This window comes from Podarcis bocagei (assembly GCF_964188305.1).
Source record: "Podarcis bocagei genome assembly, chromosome: 3".
Taxonomy (NCBI): domain Eukaryota; kingdom Metazoa; phylum Chordata; class Lepidosauria; order Squamata; family Lacertidae; genus Podarcis; species Podarcis bocagei.
The window spans coordinates 46,675,190-46,698,521 of record NC_138127.1 but is presented as its reverse complement, the minus strand read 5'-3'; positions in this window follow the sequence as shown (position 1 = coordinate 46,698,521).

The following is a 23,332-nucleotide window of genomic DNA, read 5'->3' as shown; positions in this document are numbered from 1 at the left end:
CTATCTATCTATCTATCTGACTCCACCTAACAATTCCTCTCACAACACAACTCGACCAACCCACAGGCTATTCCTCCCTCCTCCTTCTTCAACCCAACTCTCAACTGACTTTCACACAACACCCCCTCTAACCCTAACTCCTCCTATCAGTTTCCACTGGCCAATCACATCACACTCATTTAAACCCTTTCCTTATGACCCACCTAGGAGGCAAACGCCACACCCCTCCCCTTGTGCTTGTTGGGGATTTCACTCAGAAGTCACTCCACCCTGCCTCTCGGAGTTTTGAGGTGAAGGCTGCCTCCTCTACATTTTTTGGGTGGTGGTGGGGGGTGATGCTTATCTCAGCTGCAACCAGCCTTACAGCTGACTGGATCCATATGACAAGCTCTGCCTTTCCAGCCAGGCAGACTTTCTAGAAGTCTGAATACGCCAGTTGTTATTGCACAGCCTTCTGCTGAATTCACAGTTCTGTGGCTTATGCAGTGCCTTTTGTCTTTTAAAAAATGTTTAGGGGGACTCTCATTTGGACTCAAGAAAACCACCATTTTATAGCTCAAATTGGGGAAAATAAATACAGTAAATGGACAAAAGTACAAAGAACATGCATTACCTCATATTACACAGCTGACAGCTCACAGTAACTTCCACATTGGCATAAGGTTATGTACACTAACATCTTTCAGATTCCTCTGCAAAACACAACACATCCACACTCCACACTGCTTCACACATTAAACGCCCGCTTCCGTCTGAGGCTCAAGAAACACCGTGACAGGAAAAGAGGCCGCCATCAGGGGTAGCAACAGAACTGACGATTCACCATGCTAGAGAAGAATTTTGATTTTTTTAGTTTCTTCTCCCATTAGATTCACAAAATGTTTAGGGGTATGCGTACCCCTGCACCCCCCTGAAAAAAAGCCCTGGGTTTATGCATCCCAGCTATATGGCCCAGTCCAACAGGAAGAGGCATTGCTTTTCCCCCCAGCTGGAGCATGTTGGAGTGCAATTCCAGCACTTATCAGGTGGGCGCCATTGCGGGCCAGTGCTCTGCCCACACACTTCTTGCCTTTACATATTTCTGAGAAGCCCCAAACATTCATTTCAAGTCAAAATGGAAGTTAGCCAGCGTTTGTGAGTCTATACTTTTAAAAAAAGATTTATGACTCCGCCTAGCTCTTAGCCACTTCTAGCAGCGTTTGGTCAAGCTATGGGGTGGGGCCAGTTTGTATTTCCTTTTCTTCAGTCCATCTCCTATGTAGCATTGGTTGGCTTTAAGCTTTCCAGCCCGGCCTCTACCATTACATGTGCATGTGATTGTGTGAGGGCCATTCTGAGCTCTCCTAGCCATCCTCCTGAATCGAAGAGAAAGACGGAGGCAGGAGCACATTTATTTTCCCGCACTAGAACCAGAGGCAACCCCGAAACCAGCTAGAGAGACAGTTTATTGTAGTTTTCAGCACCTCTGCAGGTGGTTAACACGGGTGTTGTCAAAACGGCATCTGTTCAGGGCTGCCCCAAGTCTTCCAGTTGACTTACTGTAGCAACTTCATGTTGAGTTTTGCCACCTATTTTTCATGGGGGGGGGGAAGCACTGGGAGGAGGGAATGCAAACACAAGCTGCTGCCGAATGTGCATGCAGAGCTGCAGTCTCCCCCCCCCAAAAAAAATAACCTTGCACCCCTCATTTGTGGGTTCATTTCTGCATCAAGACAAGAAGTGCTGTGCTTCAGTTTCTATCCAGGTTTCACTGAACTCTCGTGACCGAGAGCGAAGTTAGAAATTAATTTAGGGTGTGAATAAAACTGAAAATTGGGTGTCAATTGAAATTAAATATTATGCAACAGCGAGGATAATGTTGAATCTTCTTTGGCTTAACACCAGTTTCTTAGAAGCCAAACCCTCCAGGATAACAACATTCCTGTGTCTGGCTTTCCTGCCTCCTGCTGTTATAAAATTCTTGTTCTGAATAGCAAAGTTCATTGCCTAACACTTAGTTGAAAATATGATGCACTTATTTGGCAAGCTCCCTAATGGTGATTATATTAATATAGCACGCAGCCTTCATTTTGCTCTAATGTTTATTTTTCTCTCCCAGCCAAATTAACTGACTGTGGCTTTCATCCTGGGCTAGAGCTGTCCTGACAAAATTCCCAACCTTGAGTTTGTCTGCAAAATTTTGAATTTCTGTTCTAATTCGATCCCCTGCCCATTTCATTTATTTATATTTATTAGTTGTCTCATAAAAACTCTCTAGGCAACACTCAGATGCTAAAGAACTCTATAAACAGTCAATCAAAAAAAATGAAAAAGACACACACTGGGGCATCATTTCACGCACAAAGAGCAAAAACCTTTTGAACGGGGCCACATCCAGGCTGTCACTGTCTTTGGGTGGGATTCAACCCCACAGCCGCAGATTCAGGTTACATAATTAAAGTCAAGCAAAACCAGGCATTTCCCTCTGTTGTCCTCTTTTCCACACATGAAGCAGCAACCATCAGTGGCTTCAATTGCCTTGTAAAAGCGTATCTTTTTGACCAGGCTTTCCCTGACTGAAAAGAGTGGATCCTCTTATCTGTTTTTATGACGTCTTGTGTGGTTTCTATGTTGCATTTTTGCATCCTCCCCTTTAAATGTTAAGCAGTTTAGGAATGCAAATAAACAAATGCATTCTGGAGGCTCACTAATAGAGGAGGGAAAAGTGGGATAGGGCAGCAGAGCCATTCTAATACTGCGGCTGCTTCTCATGGTTCTCACAGAGTAAAATTAGATTGCTTTAGAAGAGAGGGAACTGCTTTGCAATCCATAGTTACTGTTCTCCGGCTAATAATTTTTGATGCTCTTTTTCTTTCCCACGAGCAGAATGGGAAGAGCCTGCCTCTCTTGGCTGAAGTGGATCCCATAAATTCTCAAGCATTATAATGATAAGTCACCACCGACCACTGGGAGACATCTTAGCTCTGCTGTTTACACTTGCACACAAAAACGTTTCAAGTTTCAGTGAGAAATTGCTGTATCATTATTGGTGAATGGCACACACATCTTTAATGATGAGGTTTCCCTGCTTTGAGCACAGAAGCAATGTCCTGATGGCCCTATTTCCGTGTGTTAATGTTGGGAACTGATGGGGGGGGGTTTGTACATGTCTATCAAAACTGAATTGTTAATCGGATTTTAAACCTTAATGGGTTTGCATCGCTGGAAGCAGCAAATTGTTGTGCTCATTCCAGTGATGCAGTATGTGTTTAGAAACAGGTTTTTGGAGCATAACCTGTACTGGATGTACAAATGTCTTGAAAGGTTCCTGGTGATATTTTCATCATACTGCTAATATACATGAAACCACATATTGTGACCTAGGCTTCTAAGGGCTTATACACTATTCCTCTTGTCCCATTGCTGCCCCCCAGGGAAAACCTCTCTTCTGCACTCAGTCGGAGCAAACAGCAATTTGGGTTTTCTCTGGATTGATGTTTGCTCCAATTTAGCACTAAAGAATGGGGTTTCCCTGGGAAAGCAGTGGGGCTAGGGGAAAACTGCTCTGACTACTGCCTAGAAAGCACAGGTAAAGCAAACACAAACAAACAAACAAACAAACAAACAAACAAACATACATACATCACTCAGACCTATGAATTCTAGGCACGGAACAAACATAAGTGTAGGCAAGCCTTAAGTCCCTTCTGGTGCAGCCAGGGCCGGATTTAGGTTTGATGAGGCCCTAAGTTACTGAAGGTTACTAAGTTACTAAAGGGGCCCTTTATATGTCCTGCTGTCCTTTGTCAACAATAAATTGTCACTGTTTTTTGTGTTGAATATATGCTATAGTACCTAAAGCCATTTGCACATGCAGAATGTAGGCACCCTATATATATAAATGAGCAAACCAGTGATATTTTAGGGAGCAGGCTAGCAGCCGGGACCCAATACTTACATCATAGGAACCTACACAACACAAAACACTGTTGCTGTATATAGGTTTTATTTTATTTGTTTTTTATCTTATATTTTGGAAATGTACATCCAGTTTTTCCCCCTTTATTTTTTTGTGGGGCCCCCAAGAGAGTGGAGCCTTAAGCTATAGCTTGTTTAGCTTAGACGTAAATCCGGCACTGAATGACTGACAGCAGCTTTGCACCATTTCCATGTCTTCTAATTTTAGGTACATATTTCTGGTGAAAAGATGTCTGTATTTTCTCTTGATAGAGCTATAACTCTGCAGTCCCACATATCCTTTGCATATCTTCAGGCCTACTATGTGAGTGCAGGATCTAGTAGTACCGCTAAACTGTCAAGCATTAACCAGTTCCCCATCGTCATGAAATGCTGTTAAGCACTTGCATGATGCATTCCCCCAAGCAGCCAAAGGAATTTCCCCCAGAATTATTTCAGCCACTAGGATGGTGTGATTTTTCAGCTAATGTTTTACATGTTCAGTCAGTGAAAAATGTAACAGCTTGAGAAATTGCAGGTGGTGGCTTTATTGCCTGCTGGTTTGAGGAATAGGGGAAAAAATCTAGATGGATGTTTAGCGCTGAACCTGTTATTAAATGCAACACTGAGGAATTCTGCACGGTCTCTCTGCTGCCTTTTCATTCATATCTTGCTATTTTGGAATCCAGCAACCAAAGAATTTCTATTGGCAGTATATGTTGAGTTTACTACATGGGGGCAGGGAACATTTTTAACTAGAAATCATAACTTGACAAATGTCCATCCCATCTCTTTTGGCAGAAGGTCCCTGCAATATAGTTAAAGCACCTGTGGTATTCTAGATGTTTTGGACAACAACTCCCATCAGCCCTAGACAACATGGCCACGGGTCAGAAATGATGGGAGTTGTAGTCCCACAACATCTAGAAGGCCACATCTGCTTGAGAGTGTTCAGTACATGGTAGCCAACGAAGTGGAGTAGATCCATTGAAATTAATGGACCTAACTTCTTCACGTTCATTAATTTCAATGGGTCTACCCTGAGTAAAACTTGGCTGAGCACCACCCATTATCTGTATTAATTGACCGTTAAAGAACGAACCATACTTTCATGTTGTTTGGGAGCAAAATATTTGAACAGAAGCACAGGGCCTGCCACATTACATTCTGTTGACGAATTGTACTTTTGAAGGTTCTGGATGGCTACTGAAGGCAATTTTTGGTAATATTATGTAGCTTTGCTGCCTGAATTTTACTAAGCAATAACCCACCAATGAGAAACGGCATTTTGTTTATATTTTGAGATGATGCTTGTATGGAGAAGATTAAGAGCTACCATCCAGCAAGCTGACTATTACAAGATTTGCTGAGCATATGTAAATCTGCTCAGCTCTTTGCATGAATTATTTAATTTGTCGTATTATTTATTTATGTAGTATGGCGCACACAGCCCATCTGTTTTCTCACTTTCCGGTGTTGCTTCTAAACACCTCTAGATCTCTGCAGTGTTGTATGTGTAAGTTTCTGTACAATTTTCTGGCGCTCAGCTTCGCACACCGTTTTGAAAAGGACAAAACCTGGATCCTTGCTCCAGAGGCATGGAACAGCTCTCATGTTATGAAACCATGCTTTTGAGGCACATTTCACAGGAACGCTGGCACAACAGCTAACCTGGGGCTTGTGTGAGGTGTTTTCTTTAGAATATCAAATAACAGCCATGCAGGCCTAACAGAGAGAGAGAGAATAATAATAATAAGAGTTTGGATTTGATATCCCGCTTTATAACTACCCAAAGGAGTCTCAAAGCGGCTAACATTCTCCTTTCCCTTCCTCCCCCACAACAAACACTCTGTGAGGTGAGTGAGACTGAGAGACTTCAGAGAAGTGTGACTGGCCCAAGGTCACCCAGCAGCTGCATGTGGAGGAGCGGAGACGCGGACCCGGTTCCCCAGATTACAAGTCCGCTGCTCTTAACCACTACACCACACTGGTAGTACACTACACCACACTGGGGGGGGGGAGAGAGAGAGAGAGAGAGAGAGAGAGAGAGAGAGAGAGAGAGATAGATGGGAAGGGGATGATACATTTTGTTGAAGAAGTGAAAATCTGCTGATACTGTCTTTCACAAGACCTTTTCTGCCTCCACCCCTAACCCCACTATACCGTCAAAAATGATACGTGACCAATATTCATACATCATGTCTCTTCACCATTATAACACAAGTGCTATCAAAGCATGGAAGGTACAATGCGATTTGACACTGTTGTTGAGATGTTAGAGTATGACCTATAACTACTGTTCCCAGGTTTTTCCCTTCTACCCTACCTCCTCTTCACATAAGGAGAGGTTTGAGTTACTTTGCTACTACATACAAATATGAAGGCTTTTTCAAATACTCATCTAAGATGACGAGTGGTCTTCAGACTTGTGGTATCTACTTTGCTTTTTTTGCTAAAACCTCCAGATCTACTAGCTGAAGCCAGGTACAAAATGCATACAGAATCAGAGGGTACAAAGCCCAGGAATTTCTTTGCATACCAGAAGTGACTGGAGTGTAATGTCAGGAGCTTGGAATTCTTGCTGAGCTACTTCATGTCACCCAGAGGTCTGCTGTTAGATCCAAACCTACTTCCACCCACTGCTGCTCTACTGAGGTCCTCCTCCGAGGTCCTTCTGGTAGTTCCCCCCCGCAAGAAGTGAGGTTACAGGGAACCAGGCAGAGGGCCTTCTTGGTAGTGGCACCCGCCCTGTGGAATGCCCTCCCATCAGATGTCATGGAAATAAACAACTATCTGACTTTTAGAAGACATCTGAAGGCAGCCCTGTTTAGGGAAGTTTTTAATGTTTGATGTTTTATAGTATTTTTAATATTTTGTTGGAAGCAGCCCAGAGTGGCTGGGGTATTAATAATAATAATAATAATAATAATAATAATAATAATAATAATAATAATAATCTACTTGGTTCTCATCAATGTGCCAGAGGTCTAACACAGCAAACCTGCTTTAAGAAAAGTGAGGTAAGGAAATTGACAAGGATATGCACTGGAAAGTGTGGGATAACACTTCCTTCATTGCAATGTCATCTAACCACCGCACAAACAAATTGGAATGTTTCAATAGCCAAGTGTCCCAAACCCAGGAGAACAGTCACCAGTTGGTGCAGATAATACTGAGATAGATGGACTACCTTGGTATAAAGTAGCTTCCTATGCATATTTGCCTACCTCTCCATTTCCATTTCTGTGTTTGGATGATGAATATTGTTTTGCTGGTGCTCTTGTGTTTTCTATCCTTGATCATTATTCTTTTGACAATGAGGGTTCTTAACTTGCAAGATGCTTGGAATGCCTTTTGGGGGATTTGCTTACTTCTGCACATGAACTTTTATTACTCTTCCTGGATAAGCTATTTGTGTTCCCTTGTGCTTTATGATGTCAGGGCAAACAAGCTATATTGTCTTTTGCCCTCCCCTCCACCATCCCACTTTCCCAGAACTGTCCCTGGGAGGTTAATAGAGTTAGTGGCTTCTGGACAGCCGTCAGATAAAGGGAACTGCACCCTTTCCTCAGGATGTATCATTCTTCCCTTGCAAAATAATAATCAGAAAGACCAGATCATGAACTCTGAGATTTTGGGCTCATGCTGGAGCATGAGAAAAGCAAAGATCTCTGGTCTAACATCCTCTCATCTTCTTGTAAATCCAGTGAGTAAAGTGAAATGTACTGGGAATGACAGAGTCTCCTCATGAACTCTGTCATATTATACTATAGAAATGAGACATGTGCTTTATTGTGTAAGTAAAAAAGGGGGGTCTTGACAGGTTATTGGCAGCTTTTTCTTTGTACAGTGGCTTGATGGTTCAGTGGACTGGAAATGCCAGGAAACAAGGGATCCAAAGTGTGTGGGAGTGAAAGATGGTGCAATCTAGTAGGAATGGTTAGCTCATATAGGTAGAGCTTTGGTGAATTTTTCATCTCTGATGCTGAGCATATTTCTGAGTATGGAGCATACCTCTCACGAATGTTGTTGAATAATTAGATGTTCTTAAAAACTAGTATATACTTTTGGACAAAGTAGACCCTTCATCTGATGGAGGAGGACATGCTTTCCATGCAAAAGGATCCAGGTTCAATCTTTGACATTTTCACTTAAAATAGGAGGGTAGGTTTCTTTCTCATTTTTTAGCATCAAGCTGTGTGACACCAAAATTTGGTGCATTATGCGAGCTTCCTTCTTTTGTCCCCAGAGTATGAAGTACGTTACTCATTCACGAAATGGGGAGAGGCTTCTATTGGTCATACTAATTTCGGATGTAGCCCAATTAAATTCTACTTTTATGTGCATAAATTCTTTCCTGCGCAGAATGAGAGATCGTTATCTTTAAACAATGGTCCGGAGCTAGTCCACTGGCTCTGTGTAATTTAAAGTTACTCATTCTTCTAATATTTTAATGGTGCACATTTTATTCCCTATAAAAGATGTGGGCATGTTGATGAGGCCGATGAACAAGAATCAATGCTATGAGGAACACCAGTAAGAGCTGAAGGTAGGCAGTGTTTGCTAAAGAAAATGTAGCTGTTCCCATGTGAATTTGGGAGAAAGATGCGTCCTTTTCTGTTCCCACATCTCATCAATGCTTGCATAACAATCAAGGAAATTATGGGCCAGTGCTCACAGTTTCTATTATGGCAGTTAGGAATGTTTGGTTTGCATCAGAGATGGTGGTTGGAGAGTTATGTGGATAGAATATTATGTAGTTGCTATGTTCTCCTCTGAGCCTTAGGAGCTTTCCAGAGGATGTGTTTAAAACACAACCAACGTATATTTATTGCTCATTTGCCACTGGTACCCAGATGCCCTCTATTTCTATTTCCTGACTCTCAAAAGCCATATATAATTGCTGAGAAAATCTTAATGCATTCCCCAGCTACCAGGGCCAATGTGATTAGGGAGTGATGTCTAGTAGAATATAGTTCTATGGGTGTCATGCACACCTATTGGAAACTGGCTATGGCAGCAGTAGGGATGAGAGACATTTCCATATCCCATACTGCAGTAGCACCAACTCTCAGTGGGTAAGGCTAGAAATACAGTCTTGTCCATTGCTAAATAGCTTCAGAAGTCCAGTGTCAATAGATCTAGAATGGTTGTATTTCCCCTCTGTAGTATTTTGAAGATAAGGGTAAAAGTAAAGGGACCTCTGACTGTTAGGTCCAGTCGTGGATGACTCTGGGGTTGTGGCGCTCATCTTGCTCTATAGGCCAAGGGAGCCAACGTACAGCTTCCAGGTCATGTGGCCAGCATGACTAAGCTGCTTCTGGCGAACCAGAGCAGCGCACGGAAACACCGTTTACCTTCCCGCCGGAGCAGTACCTATTTATCTACTTGCATTTTGATGTGCTTTCGAACTGCTAGGTTGGCAGGAGCTGGGACAGAGCCACGGGAGCTCACCCCGTCGCAGGGATTTGAACTGCTGACCTTCTGATCGGGAAGCCCTAGGTTCTGTGGTTTAGACCACAATTCCACCCGTGTCCCATTTTGAAGATATAATCTGGTAAAATAAGCATAGGAGCTGCCACTCTCCACAATGGTTGATGTGCATTTGATTAGGTTCCTTTCCTGAGAACTGACAGATATATACCTCAGGGCCAGTCTTCTCATGAGGCTTGCTGAGGCAGTTACTTCAGGTGGCAGGCTGAGTACACATGGGAGGGGTGACAGATCTTGGCCCCCCAGGAGCACATCATTCACCGCCTCCTTTGTTTCTTGCCTGCCACTGCCTGCTCCTCCTGTTGCTGCTCCTCTCCGACCTCCTTTTTCTTCCCCCAGCACCATTCAGTGTGCCGGGGCTTCCCCAGGCTGTCTCCTGTCACCTCAGGGGGTGGGAGCAGAAGAGGCAGTGGCATTTTCTGTTTTGCCTCAAGCGGCAAAGTGTCCTGGACCAGCCCTGATATAATCCTAATTTTAAGAGAATCAACTTTGTAATAGATATGAAAAGAACAAACTCTAGCTGTGCGTTCAGACTGCATCGCATGTGAATCCTGAAGTGAAAGTGTATGACTCATTAGAATCATGATCTTCTTTTGTATGGTCCTATCATTATCTGTTGCTTCCCTTCCCCTCCCACTTTGTCCTACCTGTTCTAGGAATCTTGCGAGTCATGGTGTATTTCCTGCTTGTGAGGTTTAGAGCCCTGGGTAGGGCTCCCGGACTCCCGGAAGGGTAGCTTGGCTGTGGCAGAATGGGGAGATTAATGCTTCTCTGTAAGGCCAGCCCTCAAACTATACTCGAGCGAACCCAGGTGATAAGTTCACATGATTTTAACCACCGGATGTGGAGCTTCATTGTGTGACTGTGGGAATTATTTATATCTTCCTCCAAATAGTACATTCGTTTCCCTGAAAATTGCTAGGTGTGGAATTGGCTATTTTTCAAAATCCTTTATGAGGCTCTAAATATAACAATTAGAAAGGGTGGTTCACATTGCAGTGGTGACTGATTTGGTAAGGGAAACCATAGAATTCCTTGCCTCTCCTTTACTCTAACTCTGAATGCATGCAAAATATTTTTTACCACACAAAGCACTTTTGCCACCCCTACAATAGTACTGCGACGTTTTACAAATAAGGAAATGAGGCTGAAAGAGAATAAGTGGGGCCGCAACAAAATGTTGTAGTGTGGAGTTCGGGGTTCCAGCTAACCGTGCCCTCTTCCAGGATACTGCAGTATTCCATCCCCACTCCCCAAAATTGAGCTAGTATTCTTTGCCCATTGAGCATGTTAATTTCCCACTGGGATGTTTTTTGATAACACCCCTCGCCCATTTGTGTGTGTGTGTGTGCGCACATTAGGGGCTGCACACTGCTTGCTTTGCTTACCAACCCGCTTGGCTAAAGCCAATTATTCCCTGCCTTTAAACCTCACCAAATCTATGCCGTTTTCCTGGGTCACCTGCCCACCTGCCTCCGCCTCTGTCTTCATCCTCTGGTTCCTTCCTCTTCACCCTCCAGTGCTGCTGTAGTGGCCCCACAGCTCTGAGAGCCCAGTCTGTCATCATGCTGCAGTCAGTGGCCAAAAGAACTGCTGCATGTCAACTTACTTACATGTTTATTATATGTAAGGTGTGTGTGCGTGTGTCACTGGTTTGCTGTGCAAGAGAAGAGGGCCAAGGTTTTAAAAACTGTCCCGCTGTAGTATAGCCACCTAAACCAGTGCCCTCCATATCTTTTGGGGCAAAATTCCCATCCTTTCCAGCAAATGTGGCATTTGAATGACATGCCACAAATTATTTATCTTAGTGAACAAAACTGGGCATTGGAAGAATCACACAATTGTTGTCATGACTATATTTGCTTTCGAAGCAATCATTTATTTCTGAGCTGTGGCACTGTTTAGAAATTCCTGCTATTGTTTTTTTAAAGGTTTATAGGGCCATCAAACACACTGTGACAGATACAACCCTACTAGGAAGAGTGTGTGCCACACAGCTGACTGATGAAGCAGCTTACAGGCCCACACAGAACTTGATCGTAAGTAGGAGCAGTAAAACTGCTTGCAGGAGGCTGATGCTCTTCATCGAGAAACGGAAATGGTTCCCTTGATATGCTCTTCAAATGCTGAGCACGTGCTTCCTGTGAGATATAAGTCAGTCCAAATGCTTAGATCTGCTTGTGTTGAGCAGGAATAAATCCCCATGTGAACCTCTCTAGGGCCATTAGTGTAAGGCTTCAGTGTGAATCACAAATATATATTGAGAGTGGAAAGTCACCACCAGTTTAATGAAGCCTATCCTTCTATAACAGCTTTATGTGCTAGCAGTCCTAGTAAATCCATTGCTGCACCACAAAAACTTCCATTTGATGTGGATGTGAGAAAAAACTCACATTCATGGCTGTGGATATTATGTGTTAATTACCTACTTCTGTGTAATATATTTTGCTTCTGATTACCATGAGAGAATAGGAGCAAAGAACTATGCAGAACACTCCATGACCTCTAGAGGTATTGATTCTGACCTCCGACATCTCACCATGCAGTGCCTGGATTTCACCATGCACTGCTGACATTGAGATTTTGCTGCTTTAAATTGTATTGCTTGCTTGCTGAATGATTGATTGATTGATTGATTGATGGATGGATAGATGGGTGGATGGATAGAATGTTATTGTACTTCACCGTGTTTTGTTTTAATATAACCTTTACTCTTTTGGGATTTGCTGAGCAGAAAAGCATTGAACAAATTTGATTAAAAGCAGAGATGGGGAAAACCTCTGGGTATTGATGGACTCCAGTTCCCATTTGCTCTAGCCCAGGCATAGGCAAACCTTCTATACCAGGCCTCCTCAGCCTCGGCCCTCCAGATGTTTTGAGACTACAATTCCCATCATCCCTGACCACTGGTCCTGCTAGCTAGGGATGATGGTAGTTGTGGGCCCAAAACATCTGGAGGGCCGAGATTGCCTATGCCTGCTCTAGCCAGTGTAACCTTGGGTGACTGATAGTGTGAGTCCACCTTCAATCCCCAGCAAGGAGCTGGGTATGTTTAGCCTGGAAAAGATGAGACTGAGAGGAGATATAATAGCCATATTCAAATATCTCAAGGGCTGTCACATTGAAGAAGGAGCAAGCTTGTTTTCTCCTGCTCTGGAGGGTAGGACTCAAACCAATGGCTTCAAGTTACAAGAAAGGAGATTCCCACTAAACATCAAGAAGAACTTTCTGACATTAAGAGCTGTTCGACAGTGGAATGGACTCCCTTGGTAGGTAGTGGACTCTCCTTCCTTGGAGGTTTTTAAGCAGAGGTTGTAGGACCATCTGCTATGGATTGATTTAGCTGAGATTCCTGCATTGCAGGGGGTTGGACTAGATGACCCTTGGGATCCTTCCAACTCTGCAATCCTACACTTCTATCTCCAGGCAGGCCTTGGAGAGGACCCTGCCAGAAGCCTTAGAGAGTTGCATATCATCATCATCATCACCACCATCATCTTACAGTATATCACACAGAGTGCAATGTGGCCAACGAAGCTAAAACCACACCATTAAAACAAAATCCTAAAATACAGTACCTAATGCTTAAAAGAATCCGAGATATAATTATATCAATAGAGGGAAGTATCATGTCCTCTGACCATTATCTGATCTTTTGGTGCCATCTTAGTTCTAACAGTTATGGGCTATAAACACTATTTGGTTAAGGCTGAGCTGCAGGCCATGTCTTTTTTAGGGGCAGCTCACAGGAACCTTATAGAGAACCCATACAAAAAACAAAGCAATTGAAGCTGGTCTATTAGGGTGAATGGGGCACTGCCCCATTGACCACAGTTTGCCCTTGATCAGACCCCACCTGCCTGACTTCTTACTTTCATACAGTCCATGGATCTTCTTCTTCTTCCTTAGTCTCAGTTTTGCCCTTGTGGAGCTGAGTAGGGAGAAGGATGGGGACAAAACTGGTATGAATTAGCTCCCCCTGTCATTGTCTTTTGTTCCTCCTCCTGTTGGTCTCCCTGCCTTCCACCCTACTAGTCCCAATGAGCATTAGGGACCACTGATGAGGACAAACTGTGAACTATTCTAAGTTTTCTTAATAATAATGTTCAACAACGGATCTGGAAAGTAGGGTTGGGTTGACATCTCAATTTCAGTTTCTCTTGGTTTCTCATTTCTCCAGTCAGGATTACTTCTGCACATTTCCACATCAGTTTGCTTCTTCTTCTCATTATTTCTTAAAGTCCCTGGGAAAATTCATCAACAGTTAAATGTGAATTTCTTCTTATTAATTTGGCATAATAAGACATGTATCTGCAAAGCAAGTTCCTCTAATTTAATGTATTTTTGTACGTTATTTTCACCAACAGATGCATTTTTGTACCCAAAACTCAGCTGGAGACCAGCATCGCAAAGTTCAGAGTAGCACAAATTTCAAAAGATGACTGTGTTTTGGTTTGTGGATTGATTTGGAAAGTACACATTAGGTATACTCACATTTAAATACAAGTTCATCAAATTTCTTCCCCATCCCTGTTGGGAAGTACCAAGTGCTCCTTTTTCAGAGTTTTTATTGTCCAGCTGCAGAAACGAGTCACTAGATGGCTCTACAGTATCAGAGTATGTGCTTCCTGTCCAAGCCTGCTGCAATTATGGACTAGATTGCATGAGGGCTACTTCCCTGTAGCAATGTTTGTGCTCATCAAGATTTCATAGCTTGACTCCGGGTGAGGGCAGCAGCTGATCCTCCTTGCTACAGTCTGCAATGCTATTCCTTCAGCAACATTTCAAATCATCCTATGCTGGTTTAACCACAGTTCCCACTTTCTCAGAGAGGGAAAGAAAATGTGACAACCACAGGTGCTGTCACCTTTTAAAGAAACCCTGATCATATTAGTTTTTAAAAATTATTTTATTATGCAGATTTAAGAGCAATTCTGAAGGTGGGGGAAGTAATACTCTGAGTAGACCTACAGTGGTACCTCGGGTTACAGACGCTTCAGGTTACAGACTCTGCTAACCCAGAAATAGTTAAGAACTTTGCTTCAGGATGAGAACAGAAATCGTGCTCCAGTGGCGCAGTGGCAGCGGGAGGCCCCATTAGCTAAAGTTGTGCTTCAGGTTAAGTTCTTAACCCGAGGTACCACTGTATTGAAATGAATGGAGCTGATCAGTTAGCAATGGCTAACTTAAGTTTAAGTTTAACTTAAGTTTAAGTTTAAGGGACGCCAAGCCTCTTGGGTGATTGGTGGCTGCGGCAAGGCCTGCTGGCGATTGGCTGTGGCTGCAGCAACTGGGCAGGCAATTGGCGGCTGCAGTAAGTGGGCGGATGGGCTGTTGGTGGCAGCGAGTGGGCAGAAAATTGGTGGCTGTGGCAAGGTGTGCAATCAGCAGTGGCTGTGGCAAGCGATCAGCAGTGGTGGGCAGGCAGGTGAGCGATTGGCGGAAGTGACCTCCTCCACCCCCTCCCCCAAAAGCTAAACAACTTAATTTCTTAATTTTGGGTTAAGAAAAATAGGGATCGTCTTATACATGGGGGTGTCTTATACATGGAAAAATACGGTAATTTCATTTGATCTACTGACCAATTTTTTTAGTGATGTGCATATTCTATAAAGCCACAAAACAGAAATGGAATACAACAAGGAATGCAAATTCAACAACCTGTTCTCCCCCTATGCCAGAAGACAGGCAAGTAATCATATTCATTCTTTTCTATAGTCTATGTTCCCTATTTCATTTATTTGCTATGTTGTTCTTGCAGGAACCTCACAGAGCATACTGTATTGTCAGGATAATCTTCTATTTTCATTGGCCAGAAGAGACTGAGATATCCAGGGACAAAGTTCAGAGTAGAAATATAATCATGGCATCAAAAGATTGGTCAGTTTTAAGTCACTTCCCCAATCCCATGCTCAGTTCTGGCTTTTTGAGTTCATTGGTCTTCCAATGCAGTTATATAGACAGTTTACTAGGTTACTTACTTTTCCTTTGAGCACTTTAATCTTACTGCCCATTAATATCTGCCATGCTTACTGGAAATCCAAAGAAGGTTGAAGGGAAAATGTACAAATTCTTTGGACGTGAAATTAATAGTGCTTATTCCTTTCAGAGATAACGCTGGTATTTAGGAAGTCCCAAGGCGCATTGTGTCTTCACAGATTAAATTTCCTGTGTAAGCTCATAAACGTTATGTAACTCAATTTTTTCTTATTATCTCTTGGCAGCAGCAGGAATAGGAAATCCTTATGCCATCTCTTTTGCTATTCTGGGCATCCTTTTTCCCCTCCAAAAAGAAAAAGAAAAAAGAAAGACAGACAGAACAGCAAAAGCAAAGCAAAGCACGATGAAATGAACTGAAAAGAGCAGATCAAGATTCTATTATCTATAGCCTATTAGTCTTACTAGCTTCTTTTTTCTTTCTTCATGCCCTTTTAGTGCATAGCATAGCTTGAGGATGGCTGCTGGACCTTAATACCACAACCTCTCTCAATCAACATAGCAGTTACAACTCAGTGTTTCTCACAAACACGTGTATAACAATTTTGTGTAGGCACTCTGTTGCCGGTGTACTGGTGTGGACGAGATTTTTGTCCACTGAAGAGTGCTGTATGTGTTGGCTGTGCTGGTCAATTGTTGAATGAGGGTGGGTGGAGCAGATCCCACATGCACCCAAAGGAGATGGCTGGTGCTTTTAAGTGACATCTGGGACTGAATGACAGCTGTGCAGAGAGGGCTGGCATTACACTTCCCCTTTGGTCTGAAAGTAACTGGTGGATCAATGTTGCCTTGGATAGTAGCTTACTCAGATTTTTATAAACCCAAAGCATAAACTGAAGAGAGAGTACCAACCCAGGAAAAGTTAGTCATCATGCTGAAGTAAATAGAGGCAATTGGCTTCAACTAACATATACAACCCACCTATATCAATGAGACTAATCTTCTCTGGATTGGGGCCACTAAGTTTAAAGTAGGGATTCTCAAACCTTTCCCATAGTATGCTTCATTAAAGCTTAGTGTTGCCCATTTTATGCCATAAGAAATAGTTTACTGAATTGTATGTGGATTTAGAAAATCTACACCCAAAACTAAAAGTATGATGCTAGGGGGGAAATCAGAATTAAACTCTTCTCAACTGGTAAGTTAGCCAAAACTAGGCATCTGTCCAAAGACTGGCATCATTTTCACTGACTTCTTGGGATTAACAGTAAAATCTAGTTAACTATTAATCAGAGCTGCATCTCTTGGAAACATGGTAGCTTCTGGTCTTGCTTAGGCAGCAACTAAGATTGGCTTACCAAAACTTCTTGTCAATTCATTCTCAATAGAATATAAAAACTATGCTTACATTGTGTCCTGTGTTGTTCCAAGAACTGAAAAAAACCTTTGCTTGTCTTCATATTATGAATTATCAACCGTTCCATAGCCAGGGCAAAGTTTTGCCATGGCCACCATTGCATGGCCAGGTTTTAGTGGAAATATTATTTTTGTCTTGTTCAGTATAAGGATAATTGCACGTTTCTTATGAGGCAATTGCAATTAGCTTAATAGAATCTGGATTGCGCTTTCTTTCTTTGGTACCCATTAAGGTGTGTAAATGTGGGGAGAATTGGGCCACAAGTCACCATGTTTTGAATAATAAGGAGCCAGGACACTCTGATACATATCCAAGTAATGGTTTGTAGACAACTTCAAATGCAATTAGACAAATTCATGGAGAATAATGCTATCAATGGCTACTAGATGTGATGACTCTATTACCTCCTGTATCAAAGGAAGGATGCCTGTGAGTACCAGTCATGACTGAGATACTGCTGTTGCAGCCCCATCCCTTTTGTAGGCTTCCCATAGACATCTGGTTGGCCACTGTTAATAGGCTGCTGGGCAAGATGGGCCTTTGGTCTGATCTAGCAGGGTTTTCCTTATGCTCTTAAACTGTAAACAGGTAGGAAAGGCAATCCCATCAAGGTAAGTCAGAGGGAAGAAAGCTGTGGATGAGAAGAGAGAGGCTCCTGGTGCTGGCCACATCCTATATATTAGTAGCTAACATTCACCGAGACCTGTTCTTTATACAGCCAAAATCCACACACAAGAGGGAGGTATAAGAAGGCTTGAAAGCACCCCAAGGTTTACAGAACTCAATTGTTTAAAGAGCTCTTCCTTCACATATGTATGAACCCTCAGACTGGCAAATGAGGACTGAACATGTTCATTGGCCATAGGACATCGAGTGTCTTTTGAGGAGAAGCAGAATGGAACAGAATGGTATGTTTTGGGGAAAGCAGTGGGTGGCTGGACCCCAGAACAGGAGCACTCCACTTTTTAGTGCAAGTTTCCCTTGGTCTCCCCTAAGTCTTCCTTCGTGTTGACTTCTTTTTTGGAGAGTTCTACAGTGAATTTTTTCCTGACTCTGGGATCCCTCCTTCAGAGTAATTTTGAGTCTGCTGTCGGTGGTGGTTTTCTTTTTCACAAGGCTTTCTCTCAGGTCTCCTGCTCCTGGGTTGCAGTAGAGGCTAGCTTCAGTCCCCATAGCTGAGCTAGTTCTCTCCTACTGACCACTCCACCAAAACATCCCATCCCTGTTGTCCGCTTACCATACATTTATCAAGCAAAGATGCTTGTGGCTCAGGCACTCAGCACATGCATGCACAGAATTGCATACATCCACAAAAAGTGAGTGAGACCCCTGCTTCATGCGACTTCCATGTTCCTAACCCCCGTGCTTCAGAACTTTCCATCTGCTTTGAATTAAACTAGAAATCCAGCATTCAAATGCTTTTGGATTTTAACGACAGAGCAGTGGTTTTAAGTGCATTGACCCGACTTACGGAACTATCATTGCTGCTGATTATCATAATGGAACCTTGGCCTGATGTCAGCTTGGTCATGGCCTTCAGTTTTACCACCTGCCCTCTGAGTCAGATTGGCTGATGCCCAGCACACCCCTTGCTACTCCCACAGATTGCATGATAAAAATGAGTTGGAAAGTGCTCAGAACAGCTCTTAGCAGCAGCCTGGCACTGGGCCTGCTTGTGTCTGTGACCATGAGAAGCTCTTTTTCATGCACCTTTTGCTACTCAGCGTGCCAAGACAGGGGCCAATGGTAAGTTAATTTGAATACATGTCAAGGGCACTGGGAAACATCTGAATATGAGCCACATGCTGACTCTGGGCCTTTTATCTCCAGTTGCATAAGAAGAGCTTGCTGGATCAGGCCATTGGTCCATTCTGATCTCACCATGGCCACCTATATGTCAGGGAGCTGACAAGGAAAACAGGTCATTTGCAGATCAGAGAAAGGCAGTGAAACACCAGCTAACTTACAGTTAATTTCTTTATTAAGGAAGTAGAACAGAGAACACATGGCGACTTCTAAGGGTTGCTCCTGTCTAGATGAAGCAGTTGCCCAGACTGGCTTGTAACTCCCCCTTCATTCCCTATTCCTCTGGGTCAGGCCCCTCCCTCTGTCTACGACAAGTCCCCAAGAGTCCCTCTCTGTTTCTGCCTGGCTTGGTAACATGCAATGGATGCCTTGTTCTGGGAGTATGGGGGGCTTGCAGACTGTCAGAAGAATATGTCAGGGTTGAGCTGCCAAGTCTGATTCCTGCGGCACCTGCCTGTTTCCTCCCCTTCATCTTCCTTCAAGCTCCCAGCCTCTGGTTGTCCCATTGTCTGGGTTGTGGCCAGTTTCCCACCACCAGGATCCAGGCTCTAAACTCTCCCTGTGTGCTTTCCCTGGGGGGCTCTTGGTCAGGCAGCTTCCACTACTCCTCCCCATCCAGCCAGTCCCTGACACTATATGCCTGTGGGAAACCTGAAAGCAGGATTTGAGCATAAGAGCACTGTCCCCTCCTCCTGCCACTGGTATTCAGAAGCATATGGCTTCTAGCTGTGGAGATGAAGCATACAGTAGGTTTCGTGGCTAGTAATCACTGAGAGCCTTATCCTCCATGAATTTGTCCAATCTTCTTTTAAATTCAGTTGTAAAGGTAATTAAAGTGTGGTTTTGAATAGTTTCAGAAAAGAATTTCTCGCAGGTCAATTAAACCTTTATCTGTCTGTAAGAGACTGCCCTGCCCTGGGCTACAATGGAAAGTTCCGAGTCAAGTACAAGCAGAGAGACTAATTCAGTCTCTAACTGCAGGTAACCCCCAGAGCTGGCTGACCTTCAGCTCGCAAATGCTTTTTTCTCACTGCGTCATGTCATTGACACACAGATGAGCTTTCACAAAGCAAACAGACCTCTTGAGAGACCAACTTTTAGTAATATTGCATCAGTTCTTTGCAAATAGGGCATTAGCAGTCATTTGTCATCAAAGACTCAAGCCGGGGTCACTTGCAGCTTTCCTTACAACCTGTTTCTTTCATCAGAAAAAATAATTATACAAGCAAATTAGTTCATTTGCTTTCCTGATGCTGTTTCCGAGCCGTGGAACACATTAGATTTGGTTAATAGTTGCTAAAGGCTGTAATAGTCAGAATAAATATTCAGGGCAAACCAAGTTATAATTCAGATCAGCCACCATTTTAGTACACTTATCTTTGAGTTTGCTCCATCTGTCTTACAAGTCTACACTAAGAGTGTCGTAAATTCTCCTGTGGGTTTAAGCAGGGTGAATCACCACAGCACATTCAAAAATTGGCTTCCAAAAATGTTGCCACCTGTCAAGCTGCAGATCATGTTTGTCCCTTTAAAACAGGGTTGGGGAACCTGTGGACCTCCATATGTTGTTGGGCTCCAACTCCCATCATCCACAGGCATAAGGCATGCTGGCTGGGGGCTGATGGGAGTTGGAGTCCAAAAAACACCTATAGGGCTTTAGGTTCCCCGCTCAAATATCTGACGCAGAGATCCTGGATACATCCACTGAAACCCTTTTCCTGTTCTTTCACTGGTTCCTTCTCTCTCTCTCTCTCTCTCTCTCTCTCTCTCTCTCTCTCTCTCTCTCTCACACACACACACACACACACACACACACACACACACACACACTGAGTTTTGTCCCATAGCATGTGACCATGGAAGAAGCAGGAAGAGTCCAGTAGTTGGCAGGTGCTGGGGCTGAACCATCTAGCTAGCTTCTGAGCTTCTAAAGACTTGAAACCTGTGTGTAAGATTTTCAGTTGAATGTATTGCATCTTTGTGACCTGGCTGGGATATCGGAACTGGATAGTAAGATAAACAAACTGTCCTCTGAGGAATGCCACAAATGTATATTTTGCCTGAAAATGTTTTACTGTGGCCCTCCCTCTTTTTATTTTGTTAGTACAAGGGTTCCCAAACTGTGGTCCATGGACCACCAGTGGCCTGTGAGATTCATTCAGGTGGTCTGCGGAGTGTCTGCATGAAATATTCATACTGATTTTTAATTGTATTTTTATTGCTTCTTTTATTTCTTAAGTTATTATTTATTTTATTATTTATTGAATTTATATACCATCCTATACCCGGAGGTCTCAGGGTGGTTCACAGAACAAGTTGTATTTTATTGCATTACAATTTGATTTCTGTATAACTCAGTATAAAATACAATATAAGAAATAAAAGAAGCAATAGAAAAGACAATTGAAAACCATACCAGAACTATCACAGCATATTGCAATGGCTAAAACAGGAAGAAAAATCATTAAGTAAGGGTGAGGATTGCTTTGCCTTTGAGAACTCTGCTCCATTTGATAGATGCTGGGCTGTGGTGTTACTTGCTCTAGGAACCTAACTTGTTACTTCCGTTGAGGTCATTTCCCAGGATGGTGCTGCTCAAATGCAAGATACGATAGAAATGAACTACAGACTGCAGAGTACTAAATTCCAAGAGAAAAGTCAAACAAGTATGATGGATTTATTTATTTATTTGTTTTTATCTAGCTGGAAGCAGTACAACCTTGCATCATGCTTTCTGTGAGCTACGGGATGTCGTGCTTTGTCTTTGTCAACAGGATTGATGCTTCTGTCATGAATCACCTGGGGGGGGGAAATTGCTACATTTATACAAGCCACTCTTGGCCTCCATTGCTTTAAATGGAGGCATACTGGAGTGGGGTGGATTTTCATGGCCTTTCCCCCTTGGGCTCATGCATTTGAATTTTTCCTGTAGTAGCAGCTAAAGGAAAATTACTTTTTGCTCGTCTGTATCGAAGAGAAGAGAGCGCTTAGTGATATGGCAGTTTTCATAGGAATTATCTGTGCAGTAATATCCTGGGGCCTTGTATTACTGTAAGGAATGTACCAATATCAACTTCCTTCCACCCTGAGATGGAGGGAACCCTTCTGTTAACAACCGGAATATTCCAACATAGGAAATTAATTCATCCTGGCAGAGAGTACTATGAGAGAAAATGATACTCTGGCTTTGCTCATCCTCCACAACCTCTTGGCAGCAGGAAGGAAGTAGTGCCCAAACAGGGAGCAGAAAAGGAAGCACCCACTGAAGAGGTCCCTGCTACTACCATAGCAATTTGGTGGTTTAGCCACGTTTGGTTTGTGGAGGTCAGCATAGGCCCTGTGAAAACTGCAAAAGGATTGTACACAGAGAGAAACAAACTAAAGGCAAAGAAGCAAACAGTATAGAACAGACTTCCTCAACCTCGGCCCTCCAGATGTTTTTGGCCTACAACTCCCATGATCCCTAGCTAGCAGGACCAGTGGTCAGGGATGATGGGAATTTTAGTCTCAAAACATCTGGAGGGCCAAGGCTGAGGAAGCCTGGTATAGAAGGCTGGGAATGGTGCTCACCACTGGCGAAGGAAGAGGTGAGTGGGGGGGAGCACACAGCACCGGCAGTGCGATCCCAGCGGGGTGCCATTGCGGCTACCCCTTTGCCAGCGCTGGGCACCAGGCCCCTATGGGAGGCACACCACACCCCCAGGACGCGCGCCAGCCCCACCCCACCTGCTCTCCACCCCCTGGTGCCGGAGCATGAAGCTCTGCCACTGGTGCACACTTGTGCAGTCTGGTTAATGTCTTTTAAAGGAATGAAAAACTTGATAGAGGAAGGAGTGTGTAGCTAGCCAAGAGGGATTACATGTTTTTTGCCCATGTGGCCATAAGGCAGGAGTGGCTAACTTGTGGCCCTCTAGATGTTCCTGGAATACAGAATGCCGGCTGCAGCTGATGGCAGCAGGAAGCCAGCAACATCTAGAGGGCCACATGTTCCCCATCCCTGCCATAAAGAGATTACTGCCGTTAGATTAGGTAGTTTTACAAGGTACTGTAACCTGTGGGCTTTAAAAAAAAAAAGAAATCCTCAAAGTTGAACACTAATAGAACCAGGATTAGAGACTGTGCAATTGGCATAACTATTTGTGATGTATTCTGGCACAAATCATGGGACAATGAGCCAGTGTAGAATGACTTTAGGCTGTATACCTACCATCCACCTGAGGTCTCCCAGCAAAGTGGGTAGCACTATTGTATCATTTTTCTTCTAATTATTTAATCACCATTGGATTTCCACTGCTCTCTGTTGAAAATAATGGAAGACCAGAGACTTTTAACTGAAGAAGACCAGTAATTTGAAAGACAGAATCCAATAGGTGCTATTAGAAGAACAGCCTCTATCTGATTTATGACTCCTACTGATTGTATCACCCAAACACGCTTATGTTATCGTCATCAGAGAGGAATCCTGGAATATGTTCTTGTACCATTACTGGTAGTGTTATGACACATGTTCTCCCTTGTACTAAATTAGCAAGAGAACACATTATTCTTATGCCTGTGGTTTCTTTTTTTTTAACAAAACAAATTTTATTTTATAAAAGGAAAAATCACTTCTAGTTCTTAGCTAACTATGCAAGAAAAAACAATGTACCTCAATGGCCACAGGTGAGAAGTATGGTAGGTTCTTCTGTTTGCAATATTAAGGGCTCTTTAATTTCATATTTGGAGCACTTTCTTTTTAAACTT